At 33.8% G+C, this 21,460-nt stretch overlaps 1 protein-coding gene across 4 annotated transcripts in view; it reads left to right on the top strand.

Moving 5' to 3' along the window:
- The window catches only part of PHF14 (PHD finger protein 14), a 131,243-nt gene that overhangs the window by 95,644 nt on the left and 14,139 nt on the right, over positions 1–21,460 (top strand). Inside the window, exon 17 of one of the 4 annotated variants that reach the window (XR_007130697.1) lies at positions 1,567–1,636. The exons of the other annotated variants lie outside the window; for them this stretch is intronic. The gene's annotated coding sequence lies outside the window, so the exon portion shown is untranslated. The remainder of the gene's footprint in view (positions 1–1,566; positions 1,637–21,460) is intronic. 4 annotated transcript variants of the gene reach the window in all.

A 21,460-nucleotide genomic window follows, 5' to 3' on the forward strand; every position in this document is an offset into this window, starting at 1 on the left:
ATACTATACCTGGAAAATCTTAGAGAAGCTACCAGAAAACTGTTGGAGCTTATCAATGAATTGGGTAAAGTTACAGGGTACAAAATTAATAACACAAAAATGATTGGATTTCTATGTAATAATAATGAAAAATTAGAAAGAGAAATTAGGGAAACAACCCCATTTACCGTCACATCAGAAAGAATAAAATACCTAGGAATAAACCTTCCTAAAGAGACACAAGATCTGTGCCCTGAAAAGTGTAAGATGCTGATAAAAGAAATTAAAGGTGTCACAAACAGGTGGAAAGATATACCATGCTCTTGGGTAGGAAGAATCAATATCGTCAAAATGGAGTATGCTGCCTAAAGCAGTCTATGCATTCAGTGCAATCCCTATCAAATTATCAATGGCATTTTTCACAGAACTAGAATGAAATATTTTAAAATTTGTATGGAAACACAAAAGATGCTAAATAGCCAAAGCAATTCTGAGAAAGAAAAATGTAGGTGGAGGAATCAGGCTCCTGGACTTCAGACTATACTACAAAGTTGACATCATCAAAACATTAAGGTACTGGCATTAGACAGAAATATAGATCAGTGAAACAAGATGGATAGCCCAGAGACAAACCCACACACCTGTGGTCAACTAATCTGAGAGAGAGACAAGGATATTCAATGGTGAAAACAGAGTGTCTTCATTAAGTCATGCTGGGAAAACTGGACAGCTACATGTAAAAGAATGAAATGAGAACATTCTCTAATACCATACACAAAAATAAACTCAAAATGGGTTAAAAATCTAAATATAAGACCAGACACTATAAAATCCTTAGAATAAAACATAGGACAAACACACTCTTTCATAAACTGCAGTAATGGTGTTACAAAGGGCAGAAGTTTTGGAGTTCCCTCAGTGGTGCAGTGGGTTAAGAATCAGACTGCAGCTGCTTACTATGGAGGTACAAGTTCGATTCCTGGCCTACACTTCAGTGGGTTGGAGGATCCTATGTTGCTGCTGCTGTAGCATAGGTTGCAGCTTTGGCCTTGATTCAATGCCATGGGTATAGCCATAAAATAAAAAAATTTTTTGAAAAGCAGAATTTACTAATTTTACTAAGTCCACTTCAGCAAGTTTTTATTTTATGATTATTGCTTTTGTTCCCTATTAAGAGTTTTCGCCTAGGTCCAGGTTACAAAGATTATCTTTTTTGTTTTCTTCTAGAAGCTTTATGATTTATCTTTGATATTAAGATTCATAACCCATCTGAAATTAATTTTTGTTTATGGTCTCAGGTAGAGTTAAGGCAGTCATTTGTATATTATCCCATGTGCGTTTGCAGTTTTCTAGTTCCATTTGTTGCAAATACTTGCCTTTCCACATTAAGTTGCTTTGGTGCCACTGTTAAATATCATTTTACTTTTTTATTTCTAGACCTTTTATTCTATTTCATCAAACAGTGTATTTATTTTTATGCCAGTACCAATTGTCTTTATTGTTAAGGCCTTATGATAAGCTCTTTTGTTATTCTGGATCCTTTGTGTTTTTATATGAGTGTCTGAAAGAGCTTTCCATATTCATTAGAAAGAAAGCCTGAATATGATTCTTCCCCTCAAAAGAAAAACACAGCCAGCAACAACAGCAGTAAAAACATGTAAGTTGGACTTTATTTTAAATTAAAAATGTGTAGGAAAGGAAAGTATCAACAGTGAAAAGGCAACCCACAAAATGGGAGAAAATATTTTCAAATCGTACATGTTATGAAGGATCATTATCAAGGGTATTAAAAGAACTACAATTCATCCACAACAACATGCAAAAAAAAAAGCCTGATTAAAAGTGAGCTAAGGACTTGAGTAGATATTTCTCCAAAGATAAACAAATGGCTAATAAACATATGAAAATGTATTCAACATCATTAATCACTAGTGAAACTTCTTCAGATCCATTAGAATGACTGTTATTTAAAATAAAAAACAAGAACAGAAAATAACAAGTTTTGTGAGGATGTGGAAAAAAGGGAAACCTTGTACACTGTTGGTGGGAATGTAAAAATGGTAGTACCCCCACTATGGAAAACAGTATGGTAGTTCTTCAAAAATTTTAAAATAGAATTACTAAATAATCTAGCAATTCAACTTCTGGATATATACCCAAAAGAACTGAAGGTAGGAACTCACAAGAGATACTGTAAATTCATATTCATGGCAGTGTTATTGGAAGTAGCCAAAAGATAGGCGCAATCTAAATATCCATCAACGAATGAATGGATAGACAAAATGTGATATGTGTATACAGTGGGATATTATCCAACCATAAAAAGGAAGGAAATTTTGACACATTCTGTTACGTGGATGAAACTTGAAGATCTTATGTTGAGTGAAATAAGCCAATCGCAAAAGGACAAAAACAAATGTTGTATGATATTACTTAATGTGGGGTACCTAGGGTAGTCAAATTCACAGAGACACAAAGTAAAATGGTGGTTGCCAGAAGCAAGGTGAGGTGGGGAGTTAGTGCTTAATGCATATAGTGTTTCAGTTGAGTAAAATGAGGAAGTTCTAGAGATGGCTGGTGATGATGATTGCACCACAGTGTGAATATACTTACTGCCTCAGAACTGTACATTTAAAAATTGTTAAAATGATAAATGTTATGTGTATTTAACTACAATTTTTCAAAAACAAGTCATACTGGAATTTTGTTTAATATTGTGTTGAATATGTAAATGAATTTCAGGAATATTGACATCTCAGCAGTATTGTCTTCTGATCCTTGAACTTGGTATATCTATACAGTTATTCACATACTTGTTTTTTCTCATCGATGTTTTTGTAGTTTTTATTGCACAAGTCTTGCATATATTACTGAATGTATTCCTAAATATTTAATGTTTTTGATGCTATTATGTAGGACATTTTTAAATATGATTTTTAAAACCAGCAAATATTGAGAGCTGGTAGGTGTTGAGGTAGTCAATTAGGACCATAGGCCAAGGTGAAGGGTACAGTTTATTTATTTATTTGTTGCGGTAGCATAGCAACAAATAGGTTCTGATTCCTCAAATGTTCCATTTTCCCCCACTGAATAGCACTGGATAAGGGTCGTATGATCAAGGCAGATGTGGGGTTGGAGTGGGGCATTAATGTCACTACTGATGAAGCCCTGGACAGAAGGCTCTTGCTTGTTTAATGGATCCAGGGGCTGGAGAGGAGGTACTGAGTCAGTAGAGAAAAGTGTCTTTAAGTCCCCCCAGTAGGGCGATCTTGGCAGGGGTGCATGAGCAAGAGTTTCAGTCTAGCTTTTCCATCCTCCATGTAAAGAGGCCTCAAAAGTTGCACCAACCTTGGAATCCTAGGATCAACACTCCAAGTCATTAGGTATTGTCTCTTTTGAAAAAATAAATAAATAAAGTGAGTGTGTGTGTGTGTGTGTGTGTGTGTGTGTGTGTATTTGCATTTCATTTGTTAATATTATGAAGGCTCCCCCCCCCCAAGAGGAAGGCAATTGAATTGAAAGAGTTACTGTAAAAGATTGATAACATTGTTTTTTTAGTGAGATTTCTCTTTTTAACTAGTGGGTTTTTTTTAATTTTTTTTTTTTTAATTCAAGTAAAGGTTTTGTGCCTGTTCTTGAAAGTATCATTCTGTTCATTTCTTGTTAAGTCTTTATCAGGTTTTGTTACTGGGTTATACTGGCTCTTGAAAAGTTTTTATTTTTTCAAAGCATTTATTTAAGATAGGTATTATTTCTTCATTGAATTTTTGTTGAATTCCTCAATGAAACCACCTGGTCCAGAGTTTTCTTTGTTAGAAGTTTTGGTAATTCAGCTTTTAAAATAGATAATAATGCTATTGAAACTTTTTTATTTCTTCCTGTGTCAGTTTTGGTAAGCTGTGTTTTTCAAGCAATGTATTTATTTCTTATCAGTTGTCAATCACTTCTTTTTCTTTAGTCAGGTTTATCTTTTGAATATACACTTACAGGTATTTACTGCTATTTACTGACTTTTCTGCTTCCTATAATATTTTGGATCATATTCACTTCTTTCTTCTAAGAATAGGTCAGTGTTTACCTCTTTCATGTATCCTTTCTGACTCATGTGATCCCCTAATGACCTTTTTCTTACTTTGATAGTTCTTGGGACCCACATAAAATTCCATACCATGCTGTTATCTACTTGTCCAGAAATTGTCTATCAGTTTTTACTTTTTTCACTCAATAAAGTCAGGACTTGACCTCCCATTTATTCATAATGATTCATATAGTCTAATATATTAATATGACAAGGCAGTTAATTCAGAATAAATGCTTATTAAATTACTTACTGATAAATTGCTAAATCTTTATGCATTGCAGCTTTATACACTGAAATACTATCTAATCTCTGAGGGCAGGGACATTTCTTTAAATAGTTCTTGGTTTATTTGTTTTATTAATTTTTAATTATTAGAGACAAACTTAAAGTAGTATCTACATGTTGCAAACAATAACAAAAAAGAGTAAGTAAATAGTGGTTCCTGACTGACTAAGGATTACTTCACTGAGAGTTGGGAGATCTTAAGTAGTACTACCTTGTCACTTGCTAATTCTGTAATTTTAGACAAGTTACTTAATCTCCATGGATCTTTCTTTTCCTATATTAATGAAGAAGACTTAGGCTATATTGTCTCCAAAGTGTAACATACCAGCTCTGATATTTAAAGGTTATGTGATATTCCAGGTTCCCCATACTGCTTAATTTGTTTATATTCTGTCATAAGCTCTCCATAAACACATACTTTCAGAATCTCTAGACTACTTTGTAACTGTGTAGAATGTGGATTAATATTTTTTTAATTAGTATCTTAGAGTGGAAGCCATTTTTGTTGCCCTTTCTCTCATTTCGCTAAAGTAGAAAATAAGTCAATTTAAAACACCTTCTTCCTTTGATATATAGCAAATATTTCTTTTGTTTTTTAAAATAACTACATTGAGGAGCTTCTGTCATGGCTCATTGGTAGCAAACCCAACTAGGATCCATGAAGTTTGATCCCTAGCCTTGCTCAGTGGTTTAAGGATCCAGCCTTGGCTGTGAGCTGCTCTGTAGGGTCGCAGATGTGGCTCGGATCTGGCATGGCTGTGGTGTAGGCTGGCGGCTACAGCTCCACTTTGACACCTAGCATGGAAACTTCCATATGCCCTGGGTGCAGCCTTGGGGGGGGAAAAAAAAGGCAAAAAACTCCCACTATATTGAGATCTAATTGTCATACCACAAAAATTCAGCCATTGTAAGTGTAGAGTGTAATAATTTTTAATAAATTCATGGAATTATTCGGCCATCACAAGCCAACTTCAGATAATTTGCATAACCTCAAAAAGTGCTTGAGGTTGACAGTGATTGTTTACTGTCAATCCTAGCTCCTAGCCTCAGTCCCCGACAACCACTGCAAATGTTCTCCTGTCATTGGTTCCTTATAGCTTATTCCTTTCCTGAGCCCCCCTTTTTTTATCTTAATATTACTATTATGCATGTTTCTGGTTGAATAAAATTAAATTTTGTTTTGAAAAAAATTTTAATGCACCAAAGGCAACTTAGATTCTTTGCTGGACTAAGCTTTGGTCAGGTTTCTGAACTTTTTCCTAGGCTCATCTGTGTATTTCCTTATAAAATCTAGTTTTAGTGTGGATCACCCAAGATACCTAATAAAGTTCCTTATCCCCTGTCATCCCTTAGGTGATATCTGATCGCCTTGGACTGTGTTAAGAAAAAATCCTTTTAGGTCAGTTTCACCTGAACTCTTCTTATTAATTTTCTATCCACTGATTCCCCACTGTGCTCTTTGGCTATAAATTCCCACTTGCTCATGGTGTATTCAGAGTTGGGTCCAGTTCCTCTTCCCCACCGTAAAATCTCATTGCAGTGGTTCTTAAATTGATCTGATGGTCCTGACTTACAGTCTTAAATAATTGGCGTTAAATATTTTTTTATTTAACAAAGGAACTTTCTTAATTAAAGAGGTACTTATAATAAAGTGAGTCTTGAAATGAGAAAAAATTATCCCATTTCATTTTCTCCAACTTGATATTTTACATTAGATGTTTTAAAAAGAAACTTGCTGAATTTATGTGAAGAGCCTAAATTTTATTAAATGGTAAAGTGTTTCTATGTTTTGGAGGACAGTATTATATATTGAGTGATTAAGTGTGAGGATTTATAGCCACTCAGCTGAGTTTGAAACCTGCTTCTATAGTTTGTGAGCTCTGCCTTTTTCTGTGGCTTAGTTTCCTTATCTGTAAAATAGCCATAATCAATACTACCTAACCCATAGGTTGTTGGAGGATTAAAAGAGATGAGTACAAGTAAAGGGCTTGACCAGTAGTTAGGGAGTTGTAAATGCCTTATATATGCAAACAACAACTCTAATAAACCATTTATATAATGCTTACTATGTACCAAGTACCTCATAAATACATACTGAATCATTTAATCCTTATAACTACCTTGTAAAGTGAGCATTAGTATTGCCTCCATTGAAGTGATGTGGAAATAAGGCATAGAGATCTCAGGTAACTTCCCAAAAGAAAATAGTGGAACTGGTATTCAAATTCAGTCGGTTTGGCTCCAGAGCCTATGCTATTAATCCTATTCAGTCTCAACATAAATTGACATTTTAGCTCCCAGGTAGAATAAAACTTGCCTTTGATAAATTAACTTGTAGGCTAAATGTTGACATCCCCTTCAAGATAATGTCTGGTGTTTTGTTTTCTTTATTTTGTGGTTTTTAAAACTATGTTGGATGTTCTATGAGACTTTAGCGTTATAATCTTTATTGTTCTAAATATGCTTTTTGATTTCCTTTGATACTAAAAGGATTTATTTAAATATTCTAACCTCTTTTCCTTTTTAATTTTAAATGTTATTAAATTATTCTTTGTATTTTATTAAATTAGAATCATAGCACTCATAATAGATCTGACTTTTCTAGATGTTTATTTCTGGGATATTTGTTTTTAAGGAAATAAACTCAGTCCTTTTTTAAGGGCAAATTATATCTTTTACAAATAAATTTAAGATGTTAGTATCTGAAGGGTATATGAATATGTTTACATTGTACTTATGTTGTATATGTATACACATATTAAAATGGCATGTATGTACATACTTAATCGACACATAATGCAAACATAATACCATATATATTAATTGAAATTGATCTTTTGTGAAAATTTATGATACCATCTATTTTTACTTTTTTGGTTATTAGTAATTTTAATTGTGGTCATCGATTTACTAAACGCTTTTGCAGTCTCTCTGTCTTATCTGGAAAAGATATACATCATTGTTCTGATTGTAGATTGAAGGAATTGAATGTATAGGCACAATGATGTAAAATTTTAGAGAGGTGAGTATGTGTATTAACCACCAGTTATGCCAAAAAAAAAAGAGCAAGATCACAAGCACATATATTTGCATTGAAGGATTAATTTGGAAAATAGATATACCTTGAATATAGTCAACCTCTTGATTACCTGTGATCTGAGAGGTTCCATTTTTGTTTTTGAGAAGAGGGGTCCTTTAAATGAGTAGAACAATACAAGATTATAGACAAAGAATTGCAGTACTTTGAAATTTAGTGAGTTTATAGCAAATAAGAACATTGTCATTTCAGAATCTTCATAAACTAAATGTCAATTTGTTCCTTAGACGAGAAGTTTGCATCATTGAATTGATTCTTTAGCATACATGAAACTGAGCCTTAAATCTCAGAAGTACATAATCTCGGAATTACATAACTTTGGGGTTATCCTGTTCAGGTTTTCAAATGTGCATATGTCTTTGTATGCTATATTTTAGTTAACATTGTTGTATTTGAACAGAAATTCTTTTATATTTCTGTCTTTTATGATTAAGGAGAGAAATCATATCAAGCCTCATTTTTCCCTTCATTTCATCCCATTCACCTTATCCTGTAGATGTGGTATATGTCATTAGTATAACTCTAATTTTCTACTTAATGTTGTTGACATATATGGAGAGATTGTTAATTAGGAAAACCAAGACAATAATTTTCTTGCTTTTAAAGACAGTCTCTCTTTTAGCAATGATAGTACATTTAATACTTATATTAATAGGCTCAAAAAATGAACCTTACTTGAAAACGTAATTAGATAACCAGGAAGAATAGTGGGGAGGGTATAGAGCTAAAATTGAGACGTTGGAGGCTATGTCACAATGAGGATGCAGATAACTTCCCTGGGAACTAGTTAGCTCATTCGTAAAATGAGTAATGTGTTAGATTGACTTGAGAATCCTCTTTAGTTTTCACATGGTGTGATTTTATTAGACCCTGGGATTGAAGAAAAAGAGAAGGAAATTCAGAAATGAGAAATATCCAGGTGTAAGAAATTCTAAATAATTTATAGTATAGACCTCCTACCAATAGAGCTTTTTTATTGTATTATCAATCCGTAGTATTTTTCTAATTTTGATTCCAGTTGTATATTTTATAGATCATAGCTTACCAAAAATATATGAGCTAATTATAAGGCAGGCACTTTTCATTTTTTAGTAATTGAGATGCAGGTTTGTGAGGAATGGTTTATAGTAGAAAATATTTTCTTTTAATCCGAAAAGTTTTTTGTCTTCTTAATTCTCTCAAACAATATTATAGATTGAGCTTATTTAAATAGATTAAAATATATTTGTAGATAAAAATGACATATTACCTGGGTATGTATAGCATATCTCATATTTACTCTAGCTTTATAGCTCTTAATTGTTTTACATATATGCTATCTGGTTTCTTTTCATTTTTATTGTGAGTAATTTTTCTTTTAATTCTTCATTTTAATCCTTTTCGTGAAACATTTTCAAGGAGCAATTACATTTATCGTAAACTAGAAAGAAGATTATCAATTTCTGAATTAGTTTTCTGTTACAATGTAGTTAATAAGATTTAAACCTAAATATAGTATAACTGTATACAGCAGGCTCCCATTTAAAAGGAGTTGCCTTTAGTTCTGGGCTCACTTTCTTACTGACCTCATGTGTTATTAAGAAAATACACAATCAAGAATTAGGTTGACATTGTGAGATGACTTGGTAGCTGACTTTTACCATTGCACATAAACAGTGTAGTTATTCCGAGTCACAGTATCACTTTGAGCCAGATAACCACTAAAATCACTGCACTGTGGTTTCCTGAAAATGCCATAATCCTTCAAATGCCACATTAAACCAAGAGAGAAAACCATCAGTAGTGGCTGCATAGTTACGTAGAAGGATGAGCCATGAACCAAGTGAAAAGATATTCTCGAAGAACAGTAACCTTTCCCTTGATGTGTGCATTTCCCATTACAGTCTTGACACAAAATGTTCAAAATGATTTAATGGTGGCATTTTGTTTTGCTGACTCCTTTTTTTCATTAAAAAGAATCCAAAGTTAGGATAGGAATGTAGAGGAAGAGTGACCAAGCACTGAATTCTATTATAAGAATCTGTTTTCAATATAAGTAAGTTAAATTTTTTTATAACATGACTTTTATCCCTACATTTTATGTTAACTGTGATGTACAAATCATTTAGTTCTGTTATATCTTCAAAACAATGTTGTTTGCTCTTCACTTTTTTTCTCCATTGTCCTCTCTTTTTTCTTCCTAGTAACTCTAGATCGGAAATGACATGTCAGTAAATCAGAAAAGCTTAATTTAGTAATTACATAGGCCTCACCAATTATACTATACGTAACCAGAAAACATCCTAGACTTTATTGTCACTTCAGAAGTATATTTACTAGAGCTGATTTTACAAGTAAACAAAGTACAGAAGGATTCACTCACTAGTCTAAAATATCAATGCCTATTAACTTTGAGATGACACATTTCTATTGGGAATGAAGTCACAAAGTTGTTCCACATAAAGCTAGTAGAAAGCTTATTTGAGCCTATGAAAACCTGCTGAGAAAGAGAAAGTAAGCTGTCAAAAAATATTTTGTATGACCTTTGCAGCATTGGACTTAAAGTTTTAGGGTTGACATGTGAGTGCCTAGATATGGGTGCGAGTCCCACAATTATTTAAAAAAAAACTTGAGAATTTATTTTGCAAATAACGTATTTCTTACTGTCTCACTTTCAGGGAAAAAAAATGCATCAGATAGTGTTTGACTCAACACTGCTTGGTTCCCTCCATCCCCAAGAGTATGGAGGCGTCTGTGGCATATAGAGGTTCTCAGACTAGGGGTCGAATTGGAGCCTTAGCTGTTGGCCTACACCACGGCTACAGCAACGCAGGACCCGAGCCACCTCTGTGACTTATACCACAGCTCACAGCTTCATCAGATCTCCAACCCACTGAGAGACCAGGGATCAAACTTGGGTCCTCATGGATACTACTCAGGTTCAATACTGCTGAACCAGGAAGAACTCCTGTAGTATTTTCTTATAAATGGAAATTTATGTTTTTTCTTTTTGATTTCTATCCCAAAGTGAGTTTGCTAGATCTAAGTATATGCATATTTTACATTTTAGTAGTTTGCATTACTTCATTTCCCAATAGACGTGAATATATGAAGATTTTAATCATACAAATTTTTGGACACCTGGCAGCTAGAAATGGGACAGTTTGATTATATTTTTTGACACTGCAGCTGAGCATTTATTCATATATTGATTAGCCATTTGGATTTTCTCATCCATGTATTTTCTTTCCATACATCTCCCATGCCTCTTTATCTATTGAGATGTTTTTGCTTCTTTAAAAGTGAGTTTGTCATATATGTATCTTTGTATAAGTTGTAGATGTTTTCTTTCAAGTATTTTGTGTATGTGATTTGCTTGCTAATGGTAGTTTTTTGAAAACTAATTTTAATTTTTATGTGTTGTGATATTTATGTCTGAAAAAAATAATCTGATATGTTATATGAAATAGCCAACGAATATTTCATACATTACTTGGGCAGGCAGTGCATATTATTTGTCTTTGCCCTTTAGACGATCTATGTGCAGTTTTGCTTGAAAAAAATTTTTTTTTCAGTCTTTTTGCCATTTCTTGGGGTGCTCCCACGGCATATGGAGGTTCCCAGGCTAGGGGTCTAATTGGAGCTATAGCTGCCAGCCTGCGCCAGAGCCACAGCAACTCAGGATCCGAGCCACGTCTGCGACCTACACCACAGCTCACGGCAACGCCGGATCGTTAACCCACTGAGCAAGGGCAGGGATCGAACCCCCAACCTCATGGTTCCTAGTCGGATTCGTTAACCACTGTGCCGCAACGGGAACTCCTGAAATATTTTTAAAGATCTGCTGTGGTGCTATGTTATTTAAAAATAATTTTTATTGGAGTTCCCGTCGTGGCACAGCAGAAATGAATCCGACTAGGAACCACGAGGTTGTGATTTGATCCCTGGCCTCGCTCAGTGGGTTAAGGATCCAGCATTGCCATGAGCTATGGTGTGTAAAAAAAAAAATTTTTATTTTACATTTTGGTATTAGCCTAATATAAAATCACTATTTTACTTTATAATTACTTTATAATTATACTTCATAATAATTACTTTATTTTACTTTATATTTTATTTTACATTTACTAATATGTCATATTCTTCTGTAGATTTAAAAACATTTATTTTTTCAGAGACTCTGTTAATTTATACACATTGAGACTGCACATTTTAAAGCATGTTAAAGCTAACTTGATGTTGTAACATTTTGTATAGTGTTTTGGACTTTGTTGACGTTAAATACATGGTTGGTGATTGGACCTTGGGGAACTTGAAAATGTTTGGTGATTGATTACAAATGCAAAAATTGTTTCCATTTAAGAAGTCACTGGTGAACGTTGAATTGCTAGATTCAATAGTCTTTTAATTTTCTAAGTACTCTTCATATTTGGTCTCATTTCAGCATTTAATATGGATGACCAGTGTTCTCTTAAAACTTTTGGTTTTCATAGTTTCAGTGTTTTGTTTTAGTTCTTATCAGTAACAAAACAGTAGTTAAAATACTTGAACTTGTGGACCAAATTATTTAGGTTCAAACTGTCAGCCAACACTTGTTAGTTTTGACTTCAAATTGGTTATATAAATCTCTGTGCCTTAGTTTCCCCATTAATAAACTGGAAACAGTGTTCTTCATAGAATTGCTGTGAGGATTAAATGGTTAGAAATATATAGAGGTTATATGCCTTCATCAATTCCCTCTTGTAACCTAGTCCTTTCTAAAACTTGCCTGTCCCCTTTCATGCCGTCTTGCTTTAACTTTATATTAAACCCTCTTACCTAAAATGATCTCCCATTTTCCGCTGGAATGAGGACTTCTCAATCATTTAGTCTGTGTGTCTTGTTCCATCCATGATTCTTAGTGTATTAGCACTGTATCTTAATAATCAAGTTAAATTTAATATTCCCAGTCTCAGATTCAATGCTTACCGTATAGTCTGCCCTTTACATATCTGAAAAGAGTAAAGAATCTATAGATGTAAAAAAATACTTTTTTTGCTTTTTTTTTAGGGCCGCACCTCAGGCATATGGAATTTCCTGGGCTAGGGGTTGAATCAGAGCTGCAGCTGCCAGCCTACACCACAGCTACAGCAATAAAAGAGCCAAGCCACATCTGCAACCTACACCAGAGATCACGGCAACCCTGGATCCTTAACCCACTGAGCGAGGCCAGGGTTCGAACCCATATCCTCATGGATCCTAGTTGGGTTTGTTAACTGCTGAGCTATGATGGAAACTCCTAAAAAATTTTTTTGTTATTATTGAAGTATGGTTGATTTACAGTGCTGCGCCAATTTCTGCCATAAAGCAAAATGACTCATTTATACATGTATATCCCAGGAGATTGGATATAGTTCCCTGTGTTTACAGTAGCACCTTATTGCTTATCCACTCTAAATGTAATAGTTTGCATTTGCTAACCTCAGACTCCGACTCCAACTCCATTCTTCTCCTACCCTCTCCTGCCTTGGCAACCAGAAGTCTGTACTCTATGTCTGTGAGTCTATTTTTGTTTTGTAGATAGGTTCATTTGTGTTATATTTAATTAATTAATTTAGTCAGTTTTTTTAGGGCCACATCCATGGCATATGGAAGTTCCCAGGCTAAGGGTTGAATTGGAGCTGCAGCTGCCAGCTTACACCACAGCCACAGCAATGCCAGATCCAAGTGGTGTCTATGGCTTACATTGCAACTCACGGCAACACTGGATCCTTAACCCACGGAATGATACCAGGGATTAAACCCAAGTTCTCATGGATACTGGTTGGGTTCGTTACCACTGAGCCACAGTGGGAACTCCCATGCTATATTTTACATTCGACATACAAGTGATATCACATGGCATTTGTCTTTCTCTTTCTGACTTACTTCACTTAGTATGAGAATCTCTAGTTGCTTCCATGTTGCATGTATCTTTTTCAATTGTAGTTTTGTCTGGGTATATTCCCAGGAGTGGGATTGTGGATCATGAAGTGGCTCTGTATTTAGTTTTCTGAGGAATGTCCAGATTATTTTCCATAGTGGTTGTACCTAAGGAACTCCCTGGTGGTACAGCAGGTTAAGAATCAATAGATTTTAATTAAAAACATTCTTATTAAATATTTTAAGAGTAACAGTCATCAGATATTAATGAGAACTTGGTTTAGGTCATTTTTATATAAAAATGTTGAAGTCTTGTTTAGATTGGGATGGTAGTTTTTGTCTTACTTTAATATAATTTGTATTTAATTGAGTTCATTTTTTTTTTGGATCTGTTGTTTTGTGTGTTAAGATGCATTTAAATTCTTAAAAGAGTTTTATTACCCTTAACATTCCTCATGTTTCTAAGAGTAGTAACTTCATTGAAATCTGAATAATCTTTAATCTGAGAATATATATGCTGACTGTTTTTGCTAATTTTATCTGCTTGTTTAACACACAGTCAAGTTAGATGACTATATCATAATCTAATTTTAGACTAGAGGAAATAAGGCAATACTTTATTTTGTAATTTGTAATAATCTAGGTCTTCTTTTTGTTATGTTCTGAAAGAAATTTTAACAATTTGAGAATTTCTAATTTGGCTCCCTGAAGTAAATACATGACAGTAGAAAGACACTATGTTTCTTTTTTACCAATTTATTTATTTGTTTATTTTTGCTTCTTTGCTGGTTTGTGTGTGTGTGTTTAATAAAGGTACTTCGATTTGATGTGGTGCCATCTTCTTTTGCCTCACTCCAGTCATTGGTATCTAAGATGTCTTCACCCATACAATTATTTCTTTCAGTGGCTCTTGCTGACATGAATTATGTGTATGAGCTACCTCTTTGGCCCTTAATACCCTCCTCACTTCTAGATTATTTAATTCTATATTATTTCATTCATGTTCATAGCTTCCTGTGTATATGTATGTACATGTCTGTGTGTGTGTGTATGACATGCATAAATACATGTATATGACTAATTCTAGCACTCTTTTCTGGTATTGGGTAAGCATTTAAAATATTTAATAAGAAAATCAAATAGAATAATTTAGGGAAATTACGATTTCTAGAATTGAATAGAAACAAAAAGAAAAAAAAATAAAATAAAATATACATCTTTAAACTAAAAGTCAGCCAGGGTAGTTACTGTTTGCAGGAATAATTTTACAAGTTTTAACTTCTGGTAGAATACTTTTTACTTTATTTTCTTCAATATAAAATGTAACTTCGCAAAGTTATCATTATTATCTTCAGATAGAAATTTGCTTTGGTCACACACATAATACATGCAAACATATGCACAATAACCTATTTCCTAACATTACTATTTCACAAATTATCAAATGATTCAAACACTAATGATTAATGAAAATAACAGTATTTTTGATTTTCAGTTATTTAAAAGTATAAATTCATAAGTATTGTATATTTTATATGTAACCCTACATTTTTATTTTAAAGAAAATTATTATTTTTTTACTATTTGGTTGTGTTCTATTTGTATTCTTTATCATAATAATCTTCCTTCTTGGAATTTATTACAAGGAAATAGTCAAAGAAAAAAGCGATTTAAAGAACATTTATAGCTATTTATGGTAGGAAAATTATCCATACCAAAAACACACAAATCCCACAGTAAAAACAGCTTAAACATTGTATAGTAGGGGGATGATAAACTATAGAAAATCAATAGAACCAAAAATGTTAAGTATCTTTTATAGATTACAAGATAATTACAAGGACTGAAGAAACCTATTTTAGAATATAAGTATATGCTACTAAATTATTACATAACATAGCTAGAGATTGGAAAGGAATAAGAAATGACCATGTTGTTTTTTTAGTATGGTAGGATTATGAGTAAAATGTTAAATTTTTTTGCAAAATTTTATGTTAATTACATGGATTTAATCTTTAGAGTCCTAATTGACCACACATACAAAAAGGTTAATTGAATGAATATTAAAAAAATGGCTATGAAGTTCTTATCGTGGCTCGGTGGTTAACAAACCTGGCTAGTATCCATGAGGACTCGGTTTGATGCCTGGCCTCGCTCAGTGGGTTAAGGATCCAGCACTGCAATGCACTGTGGTGTAGGTTGCAGACATGGCTTGGATCCCGCATTGTTGTGGCTGTGCCCTAGCCTGGCAGCTGTACCTCTGATTGTACCCCTAGCCTGGGAACCTCCATATGCTGCAGGTGTAGCCCTAAGAAGACAAAAAAAAAAAAAAAAAGTCCATGATCAGCTCGCTGCAGCCTGTAAAAACCTAATACAAACTTTGCCAGAAACTGCCATTTCCTCAGGAAAATGTATTCAAATTAAATAGACAAAATTACTCCTTAAAAAAAACAGTAAAAGTAGCCTAAGTTTTTGTGTACTTCTTCATGTCAGTTAAGCAACAAAATACTAAACAGGGTCAAAGGGCCAAAGGATATATATATATATTTTTTAACATACCTAATTATTATAAATTAGGCCCCCAGTGTTGTCTGGCAATCCTTCCATATTTCCTTAGTCAACTTGAACTTTCATGATGGTACCTATTTCTAGTCACCTTAGGTTTCCCATCTCATCAACTCTTCCTCCTTTATATTAACAAATTGACCTTGTCTCCTACTTCACATAGAAAACAGAAGTTGTCAGACAGAAATGCCTAAACTTTGTAACATGGAACATGTGACTTACATATAAACTTATGGATATCCATAAGCATCTCTCTTCCACCACCCTTTCTCTTCTCCTTTCATAACAGTACAGTAGAAGAGGTGTTCCCTTTTCTTTCTGAAGCTAATATTTCTTCCAGTGCCCTGGATCCCATCCTCCTTGACTCTGATCATTGCCTGTTATTCTATAGATATTTTCAACTTCTTCTCAATTGATTCCTTTCTCTCTTGATAGTCCTTTTATAGACTTCTTTACCTCTGCCTTTACCTCTGCACATAATACTGTTCCTGAACCTTTTGTCCAAGGTCTTTTTTCATTCTACACAATCCCTGGTGATCTCATCTTTAACGTGTCTTCAGTTTCTCATTATTGCATAATACTCCCAAGTTTTTGATTCTAGCCAGACTCTCTCCACTTAGTGTCTGACTGCTAAAGCCAAATGCCTGGTAAGATATCTCCAATTGAGACTGCACAGGCATTTCAGATTTAATGTATAAATTATTGACTCAGTTCCTCACACTTTATATCAATCTGTACCTTCTGTCTGCGTCTTCACTTCTCCTGCCTCAGTTTTGGCCTTTCTGATATCTTGTTTGAGCTTTTATAGAAAACCTTCTAAAATTTCTGTCTTTATAAGCTCCCATTTTCTCCAGTTAATGCATTCATAGCCCTCTTACTCTATGACATACTTAATGTTATCTGTTTGCTTAAGTCCTTTCAGAAGATCTCCAGGAAACTCTCAAAACCTTGCACTTATTTACAAGTACTCTTTACCTATACCAAACTATGTGGATTTTCTGAACTACTCGTTTTAAAAATTCCTCTGTACTTTTCTTCTGCTTCAAAATTTTTTTACATATATTCTCTCCTTAATAAATTCCTACTTATCACTTAAAAATTTTTTAATCCTCTGTTAGTCTTCCTCCTCCTCCTCTTCTTCTTTTGTTAATCCTTTCTTTAACCTTTTCTCTCCTACTAATCAAGCAAAGATAGTCTGTCTACCTGATGTGCTTCATTGGGAGTTTATGCAGACTGCCATGCTGGTAATTCTTGTCACTCTGTATTGAATCTCTCCTATTTAGGGTTGTAGGCTTTTGTTACTTGACCCCTTCATCAGACTCTGAATTTAATCAAAGAGGTATACTTACCTTAATATCTCAAGCAGCAGGATAAAACTTGTTATGCTATAATCTTTCAGTAATTTGGATAGGTAGTTTGTAAAAGATCACTTGGTTGTTGTGAGTTAGGCTTGGAACCCAGACCTCTTGACTTCAGTGTTCATTATCACACTGTTTCTGCAGGTTCTGTGTTACTAAGTTCTTATGATAATTCTACTCTTTTTAAAGAGCCTTCTATTATAGTACACAGTTGTGTCTTTATATGCCTTATTAACAGTATTACTATTATTTTAATGAAATGTGTGTACTTTTTAACTTTGATTCTAGTATCATCTTAGTTGTCATTTTAGAGAATATGGTTCCTTCTTCTGGATTAACTGTACAGGTTTTTTCATTGTTTAAATACTGAAATACTAGATCTTTTGCAGTGTCATGAGTTTCCATATTTCCCTTTGTGCTAGCAGCTATGTTTATTGTGACACTTTATTCATTTAGTCTGATTGTTTCCATGTAATTGGTACACAGAATTTAATGCTTCATACATTTCTTGAGCTTTATTCTTCACAGTCAGATCTTTCTAAAGTCTGCACCCATTGTGGTAGTGGTATTATATCCCATAGATAAAATTGTTCACTTTATAAAGTTCCTAGATCTTCTTGTTCTGATCTTTGGCTGTCTTAAATCCCTGGAAACAGTTTTTTGGTAACCATGTGTAAGTTATTTTAATATTTAATGCTATCCTAGGCTAATCTAACCAAAGTTTGTTTTATTATGCCCTTATTTTAATTCTTTGGTGAATGAAAATGATAGAAATTTAGAAAAAAATTAAAACGTGAATAACCAGTTTCTTCAGCCTTTCTTTCATAGATACTACATCAGTTGTATAGTTCTTTATGGTTTTTCTTTGAACCTTATCTGAATACTGCCTAGTTTCTTTAAAAGTTAAAATTCAATGTGCCACAGATGCGGCCCTTGGAAAGACAAAAGACAAAAAAAAAAAAAAAAAGGAGTTCCCTTTGTGGCGCAGTGGAAACGAATCCGACTAGGAAGCATGAAGTTGCGGGTTTGATCCCTGCCCTCGTTCAGTGGGTTAAGGACCCAGCGTTGTTGTGAGCTGTGGTTTAGATCACAGACGTTGCTCGGATCTGGTGTTGATGTGGCTGTGGCATAGGCCAGTGGCTACAGCTCCGATTAGACCCTCAGCCTGGGAAACTCCATATTCCGTGGGTGCAGCCCTCAAAAAGACAGAAGGAAAAAACAAAAAAATTCAGAACACCGGAAACATTTTTTAAAGAGGTACTTAAAAAGACATTAGTATGTCTGTATTGCTAAAATACTTAGGCAAATTAGAGAAAAGTGCTGTGGGTAAAGGTAATTGATTATTACCTCATGATTATATCATTAAGGAAGTGATTGTAAGCTGTGACTTTAGTTTAAAATTGTTCTTGCCTTCTATGTGTGTATGTACATGTGTCATTTTTGGTACAAAGATAATACATGAAACCCAAGGCCCTAAATGTGATTTAGCTAGTTGAGCACTGTGAGAATTGATAGATTGAAGTACATAAAATTAACTTTTTAAATATGTTCTCTCCAAATAATATCAAGTAGAGTAGGAGTTCTGCTTTGAATGCAATTTTTAGGCACTCCCTGTAATTGCTCAGTAAATCAAATAGACACAGATAGCTGCACAAGGAAGCTAGACCTAGGAAAGACTAAATCAGTGGGATTCCGTCACATCCGAGTGAAATTTTATCAGTCAATAACTTTCTTTTTAAATAACTGAAAATGTCTAGACCAGTCTCTCTTACCAGTTTACACATTTGTGTCAATTATTAAAGGACCTTTTTGCAACATAACCTATAAATGTAGATACTTTTAATAGGAAAGTAGAGGTTCATATAATGCATTGAGCACTCTAACCAAAGATTTCTTTGCGCTTTTGACATGTTCATTTGTAAAGAAAATATGGAATCTGTTTTTCCTTTATTCTTTTGAAAATAAGATTCCTGTGTTTATTTTCATTCAATTTATTTCCTAGTCTATTTAATTTTTATTAAGGGTATTAAAATTCATTAATTCACCCATCAAATTGTTACAAGGATATGTAAGAAATGTAAGAATTTAGGAAATGGTAGGAATATTCCTAAAAGAATGAGGGAGAAATCTTCACATAAACTAAGGTGGCATTTGAGTTGGATCTTGAAGTATGAGCAGGTTTCAGAAGATTGAGCTAGGAGGTAACAAATTCTTCAAGAGAATGAATGAATGTGAATAAACCCATAGGATGGGATCTTTGGAGTGATGTGTGATATAGGTTAAAAGTATATTGGGGCCTGGATTCTCAGGCTGAAGATTTTAAAAGTCCTAATAGGGATTCATTGAAGGTAAGATAGGATAAGGAGAATAGTACTTTATGACATTGGTATTGCAGTGGCCTGTGTGATAAACAAAGGGGCACCTGGAGATAGAAAAGTTTGGAAGCCTGGAACTTAAGACAGTTGGAAAAATAAATGGAAATGATTAGGTAGATTCAGGAGACATAAATTCACACTAGACAGTACAGCAGATAATTAGCTAAAAATGAGGCAGGAAAGAAATGGGGGGGAAGAAACACCTATTACTCAACCGTACTAGTTGTCTTTAAGATAACTAATTTAAAAGAATGGTGATATCAGTAACAAAGATTAGTGGCTGTTTATTTTTTGAAAATACAGTAGGTGAGTGGCATCACAGGGAATTGTGAGGTTTCTTTGTAGGAGTTGTTAAATTAGAAATTTTCAGAATGCATTTAAAGTTATGTGGTTATAAATATGGAGAGGAATCCAAATTCTGGAAATAGATCTGGTAAATGTTACAGATTTGTTTTGTATAACTCAATCCCAACTTTTCTCCCTTTAGATAAATGACTGAGTGCATAATGAAGGTCTGGTAGGAAATCCTGTTCCATAAGAATAGAGGAACTTAAAGGATTGGGTAGATGTCCTTGCTTTAGTTGGGTGACAGGCTGAGTCCACAGAAATTTAATTATCTCATAGGAGATCCTCAAGATGAGATTGTTTAATATTCTGTGGGGGTTTGTTTTGGTGACCAAAGTATCTCTTTGTCTAAATAATACTTGTCTGTGCTTAGTTGAATGTCACCTTAATGCGCCACCTTAAGTAAAGTTGTGGAATGGTTGTAATTTGCCTTCTACCTCCCTTTATTTTTTTCAGCTTTTGTTTCCACACCTCTTTCTTTGTGGTTTCTTTATACCAGTTGAATTTCATCTACTTTAAGATTCATAATCTTTAGGGTGCATTGAAGTTATCTGAAAGGCTTATTAAACCACAGAATGGACACTCTGGGGTGGTGCCCAAGAATTTATATTCCTAATGAATTCTCAACTAATGCTGATTCTGATGGTTTGGGAGCTACACTTTGAGAACCACTGCTTTATTCCAGAAGACCTTTACCTGAAGTCCAAAGATAGTAGTTCTCATCTTGGCTAGAGATGCAAGTCACTTGTAGAAAGAATTACAGACAACAGCAAAAATAAACCTCACTCTTGGAGATTGAGAATCAGTAGATTCTAAATCTTCGGGGTACAACTTGGCAAAGGCAGAATTAAGGCTCTTTGAATGAAAAGGTTCCCTTCCCTTCACATTCTCAAGTTCATTGTTTATCCCCATTGCATCAAATTCAGCATCTTGTTCAATATCATCACACTTGAGTAAGAAATCAGTAAATGTGCACACTCCCAAATCTTGGCATATTTGTCTGTTCCTCTGTTTCTGCCTATCTGGCATTCTTCTCCTTTATTTTTCTCTAACCCTGGACAATCAAAGGTGCCATGATATAAAAATAAAAACTTAACCTTTAAATTTAAAAGGAGATTGAGGGGTGGAGGGGGGTGTTTGTGAATCTTTGTATAGCTACTCAGTTTTTCTGTAAACCTTAAAACTGTTCTCAAAAACAGGTCCGTTAATTAAAATTTAAAGGCAGGTAAATGAAACTTTCTTACATATTTTAAAAATTTTGTTCAGTATAAAAATATACTTATAAAAATCAAAAATATAAAGAGTTTAGATCCCTGTGATCTTAGAGTATCTTTTTTATTTTTACTTTTATTTATATTATTTTAATGATTTTATTAAATTTTTTTAAAGTGTAGCTACTGTGCATTATTTTGAACACTAAGAATATCAGAATAATTTGGGAACCATTTTCAATCATTTCTTGATCTCCATTTCCTTCCTTTCCCATTTTTTTTTT

The sequence above is a fragment of the Phacochoerus africanus genome, chromosome 11, assembly GCF_016906955.1.
Source record: "Phacochoerus africanus isolate WHEZ1 chromosome 11, ROS_Pafr_v1, whole genome shotgun sequence".
In the NCBI taxonomy this organism is placed as follows: Eukaryota; Metazoa; Chordata; class Mammalia; order Artiodactyla; family Suidae; genus Phacochoerus; species Phacochoerus africanus.